The 6,000-nt window shown below is 37.5% G+C and overlaps 1 long non-coding RNA gene across 1 annotated transcript; it reads left to right on the top strand.

Moving 5' to 3' along the window:
- The first annotated feature begins 4,401 nt into the window (after nt 1-4,401).
- LOC146739467 (uncharacterized) lies at nt 4,402-5,691 on the top strand. The gene is made up of 2 exons (XR_014930104.1): nt 4,402-4,559; nt 4,862-5,691. It is a non-coding gene; the product is annotated as an uncharacterized LOC146739467 (long non-coding RNA).
- Nucleotides 5,692-6,000: the final 309 nt, after the last annotated feature.

The following is a 6,000-nucleotide window of genomic DNA, read 5'->3' as shown; positions in this document are numbered from 1 at the left end:
TTCAGTGATGTAAATTGGGGTGATTCGTACACTTCCATAGTACATATAATGTACTTTGATTAACATCTCCGGCTTGTGAATTTCCATCATCTTTAATTTGTCTGACACAACGAGCAACCTACCTTCCGCATGTATGGGAACGAACTGGGAATATTTGTTCTGTTATGCAAATTAGCAATAATGCTAAAGATATTGGCCAATCAGTTTATTTGTACTGAGCCGCCATGGTGTCTATCGAAATGAACAAGCCTTGCTACATTTTATTTTAATTTTGTTGTTGTTGTTGACCTGTCAATCACGCCTTTGATAACTACCGGGTTGTTGCCAACATTTTGAACAGATGAAGTAAATTTCAAAACAAACTGCCTGACCAATTGTAACGACTTATCAACATCTGACTGCAGTTCTTCGTGTAATCAAGGGGTGAAAGGGGTGTAAATTGGAGGGGGGTCTAAGGCGTGACGAGATAGAGTTTTTTTTACTCTCGCCTTCCGTCTTCTGTTCTTGTATTGGCATTTTCACTCCTTTCGTTTGTCTATGTTCATTCTTACTTTAATTTGGGTTTGGATACTCAAAATTGGAAAGTAAGTATGCATAGTGGACTCGTGCATCGTAATTTATGTATTTTGAGAATGGTGACGGTAATTCCGAACTTTGTTCACGTCATTATCCCTATACATTGTATGATAATACATAGCATAAGTAATATAAAAAGAATTTAACGAATTATGGATATTTGCATTCTTTAATATTTATCCAACTAAAAACAAGGGTCAGAAGATGACATACATATAGTTTCTATGGTATGTATTTTGTATTTAAAAAAAAATAATTCAGTGAACACCTCAGATTGTGGTCATTAGCACATTCTCATTGTCTGAATCGGCATTGTCATTTCAGACAAGCATGGATACTGGTCACAAGTCTATTGGATAATGAAACATTGTAAAATAATAGCTGAATTTTGTTCGCTTTGGCGCGCAAAAAGAACAACTAGTGAAAGTGTACAGTTCTGGTGGGATCATATTGGTAAACATAAAATTAAGGAATTAACAAGACAAAACTGCAGATAAAACATGCGCAAAGAAACACGAAAAAGAAAAGCTGCAAAAAGAACTTAGCGCAATTGAATCACGTCTTGCAGATGACTCCTCTCTCGAAAAAATATACGACTCCACGAAAAATGCATTGAATGAGCTCATAATGATCGAAACACGTGGGGCAACAATTCGATTACGTCATTGGCTACTCAATGAATCTGACGAATGCTGTGCTTTCTTTTTAGAACTTGAGAAAAACAAAGGTTCCAAACGCACGATCTCGCATTTGCGAGACCACAATACCACTCACAGAAAATCAGAATGATATTTGCCACATTGTGAAAAACTTTTATTGTGAACTCTTTTCTCCTGATCCTATTTGTGTCGAGGCACAGGCTGAAATACTTCAGAATTTGCCTCAGCTTGATCACAATGCGTCTATCTCCTTTGAAGAACTCTCAACGGCTGTTAAACGTATTTCTAATGGAAGGGCACCGGGAATCGACGGACTTCCAGGCGAGTTTAAGAAATTTTGATCTGTAATCGGTCATGGCTTACTTGAGATTACTGGCGTCTAGCAATTGTCACCCTCCTGCCTAAAAAAGGAGACAGCACACTTATTAATAACTGGAGGCCAGTCAGTCTTACTGTGGACTAAAAACTCTTTACCAAAACTCTGTCACTACGCTTAAAATCTGTACTTGGAGACATAATACATATTAATCAAAGCTACACAATTCCGAACAAACAAATTTATGACAATATACACCTACTGCGTGATATTGTTGAATATAGCAACACAACTAACATTTATCTGGGAATTGTTTCCCTTGACCAATCAAAAGCTTTTGACAGTCAATCATGACTATCTTTTTAATGTATTAAAAGCTTTCGGCTTTGGTGACGGTTGTACAAAATATATTCAGCTCATCTACACCAATGCTGAATGTATTTTCCGTGTCAATAGTTCACTGACTTCACCTGTTCCATTTCTAAGAGGCATTCGCCAGGGGTTCGCCCTCCCTGGCAACATGCATGCTCTTGTTTTGGAGTCATTGTTAAATAAAATAAGATCAAAAAGTGACATTCAAGGTTTCTCACTTCCACACGACGAAAACCGTAAATGCAATCTGACTGCGTATGCGTACGATGTAAGCTTTTTTTATTTCTAAAAATGATTTTTTTGGCAAAACTTGCACACTGGATTGCTATTTATGAGAAAGCATCCAAAGCTAAAATAAATCATGAAAAGTCTAAAGGTCTGTGGGTGAGAGCGTGGAAAAACAGAGTAGACACTCCAATGGGTATATTACTTGGAACAGTGCCGGGCTCAAAATGCGTGGTGTGTCCATTGGTAACACAACTGAGTGTGTAAACAAAAACTGACAGGACACTGTTCAAAAAGTAAAATCAAAACTAGACTGGTGGGGGCGCTTCACTAGCAGTATTTCATATCGAGGTCGCATCATTATTATTAACCAACTCGCTGCTTCAAAAATCTTTCACCGTCTCATTTGTTTAGTACCACCAGTCTTGCTCATCAGAGAATTAGAACAATTATTTTAGAACAAATAACTTTTCAAAACAACTTTTTATTATAAATAATGGGTTACCGGTATCAACTTAAAAGTGATAAATAAGGTCTCAGAAAAAAAATGGAGATGCAGTGTCCGAACAGACAAGACCATCAATTGTACCAGCAGGTACTTTCTGAAGAACAGCAATCGGTCACAGTCATCAGCATGCATACCTCACAAAGCCAATCTAGTCAGAGTTGCAAATCGTAAAAAACAACTCGTACGTCCAGAAGAACCCAGAGACATTGATTTCGATATTGCCCAAGACTTTATTCCGTCCAACGTCATGCAGAAAGCATCGTAGTTGAGGGCGCACGCGATCTAGTTTTCAACACCCGGACCAACTCAAGTACTGAGTCGTGTGAAGTCTTGGTATATGGATGGTACTTTCAAAATAGTCCACGAACCATTCTACCAGTTATTTTCTATTCATGCATTTGTGAAGGGTGGTGAAGGCAATCTAAAACAGGTTCCTTTACTATTCGCACTCATGTCACGGAGGGAGAAAAAAGATTACAACTTTGGACATACAGAAACGTTCAGCAATATGGTTTGTATTAGATTTCGAAGCTGGTTTATGGGGTGCTATCAGATCAGTATTTCCAGAAGTAGAAATTCAAGGTTTCTGTTTCCATTGGACATACAGAAACGTTCAGCAATATGGTTTGACAACTGAATACAATTGAAGACAAACGAAGTGTCAGTGGTAAAATTATCAAACAGTTGATGGCACTCCCTTATCTTCCACACGAACGCATTCCTGCAACGTTTACAGTGTTAAAGTATGCAGCAACATCAAATCTGGATAGACTGGTAGAATATATTAGAAAAACATGGATCGATAGCACTATTTGGAAGCCGTCTTCATCATGGAGTATTTTTATGAAAAGAATCCGCACCAATAACGACGTTGAAGGTTGGCATCGAAAATTAAATGATAAAGCCGGGTGTAGTGGTCTCCAATTATGGTATTATCCCACTCCTCCATGAAGAAGCTTTGCTAACCACTATAAATGTTAAGCTCGTGAGGGATGACAAACTCAGACGTTGCTAGAGAAATCTACAGAAGCCTTAATGCCCGCTTTAATATTCGACCTATGTGGAAAAGTATAACGATCGTGAAATAGATGCAACGAATCAGTTAAGGTAAATGCCGTTCTTTGTATCTGACTATTTATTGTGTCTATTTCAGAACCCAAGTTCGTCCCGTTGAGGTTTCTTGTGGATGATAAGGTGCTAGTTTGTAAATGGTCTAAAGTTACAGGTGTGCATCATTTAAAGTCGGAGAAGAGGTCTTGATTCAGTGGGAAAATAAAACTCTGAGACAGCAACGATTTTAGCTGTATCAGGTAAAGTTTTTACTATCAGCTTTTACACGTAATTATTTTACAGTACAGTACTGTACTTAAACTTGTATTTATTCTTTTCTCGATTGAAAACTAATTTAAATAAAACTGTTTGCTTGTTAACTGTCATTGGGGTTGACAAATTTACGGACCCCCTTGTAATATTTTTGTTCGGATAGCAAGCCGGGGGGGACTTTCATTAGAAGTGCGATACGGGTATGTGCCGTCCGACTGGGGTGTCATTTTCACATTTTTTTGTTTAGAAGTGGGTAGTCATTTATCAGTGTTTTGGTTTAGAAGAGTGTAGCATTTATTTACAGGTCTTTATATTCAAAGCCAGATACTGGAAAAGGCTGAATAAAATGCGTCGCCCGGATGCGCTCACCTGGTTGCGAAAGTTGTCCATGGATATCATTCCTTATTATGCGCATGCTCACATCTATTGCAGCCATTTTCAGCATTGCCGCGCTGTGTCGACTGTGACTGCTATGTTTAGACACAGTCACTCGGGGACTGTGGTCAAACCTACAGCATCTACACCAAAGCAAACAGTGAAGAAAAAGAAGAGAGGGGCTAAAAAACAGAAAACTCCACAGGTGTGTTATCAATTTTACAAATGTAAGAAAAATATACATTCAATTGATAACAAAATGTTCATAGCATGTCATCATATGCAAACCATTGATGGCAGTGTCTACCATTTCCCCTCTCAGCCCCTAATAATGCTGTAATTTGAGAAATGTTTTTATAAAAATATTTTATACACATCTAAAACAATTAAATTATTTTTATTTTCACCCACCTAATGATTTATGTGTGCACATATTATTTTCTGTACAAAAATCTGCTCTTTCATTGAAAGTAATATTTGTGAGAAACTGATCTTTTTTTTTGACAGAAACACAATTTTATTGCTATGGCAAGTCTGCCTGGTGAACCGGCACCTATTTATACATTTCCTGGTTATAGAGACGGAATATCATTGCTGGCAGGTAAACTGCAGGAAAAATTAATGGATGCCTGTTGAATTACCAAGAACCATCGACAGCACAACCAACTCTACAATTGGCAACTCAACCATCACCAACTCAGCACTGTCAACCATTACCATCAACACCTCTACCATCACCAACTCAGAACGACTGTCAACCATCAACAGCACAACCAACTCTACCATCGACAACACCACTAATGACATATGAACAGGTGTACCAAAGATTGAAGACTGATAAGGAAAACTACCTCAACAAGAAACAAATTGCTCTCAGAGATGAATTGTTACAGCTAGGAGATACATCTATGCTGGATGCATCTCTATTTACAGGAACCACCAACACCACAACAAGAAGAAAACATCTCGCCTATAGAAACAGTGTTCATGGACCACTCAATGACAAAATCTCATAGCTATAGACATTTTGCAAAACTATTGTTTTTCCAGTTGTATCCGAAAGATGAGAGATTAGAATGTAATGTTTATGGGAGAGCGGGTAGTAATGGAGTTCAAGGAGACACGACTAAATCAAAGACAATGTTTGAGAACTATCCAGTTCCACTTTCGGGCCAAGCGTGTCTAAGAGACAAATAATCCACTTTGTCAGAAGCTAAAATGCTCACAGGTCTATTGTAATTAGAAGGTACATTTTGCTGGAGAATTCTTTTTTACTTCATCAATGGAAAATGTGACAATAATATTCAAAGAATAAAAATACTTTTCTTATATACACATTGTTTGTTTCTTTATTCACACATCAACATTCACTAAATTTACATGACGTTTATATACATTATATTGTATAAAAAAAATCTGGAATGTACAAAATTTCCACTATATTGGACCTCTATGCTAGTATAGTAAATACAATATTCTACTTACAAAAGACAATGATTAAAGCAGGAGACTTGTCGTATTCGGATGTGCTGCGGTGAGCCTCACTCTACAAGAACTTGTGAGACATGAACATAAAATATCACCGAATAAACGGCAACGTAAAAAGTCAAGTCAAATCAAAGTAAACGCGTACTGCATGCACGACT

The sequence above is a fragment of the Saccoglossus kowalevskii genome, chromosome 8, assembly GCF_978046115.1.
Source record: "Saccoglossus kowalevskii chromosome 8, keSacKowa6.1, whole genome shotgun sequence".
In the NCBI taxonomy this organism is placed as follows: domain Eukaryota; kingdom Metazoa; phylum Hemichordata; class Enteropneusta; family Harrimaniidae; genus Saccoglossus; species Saccoglossus kowalevskii.
The sequence above is the reverse complement of the archived record's forward strand: the minus strand, read 5'-3'. Positions and strand labels throughout refer to the sequence as shown.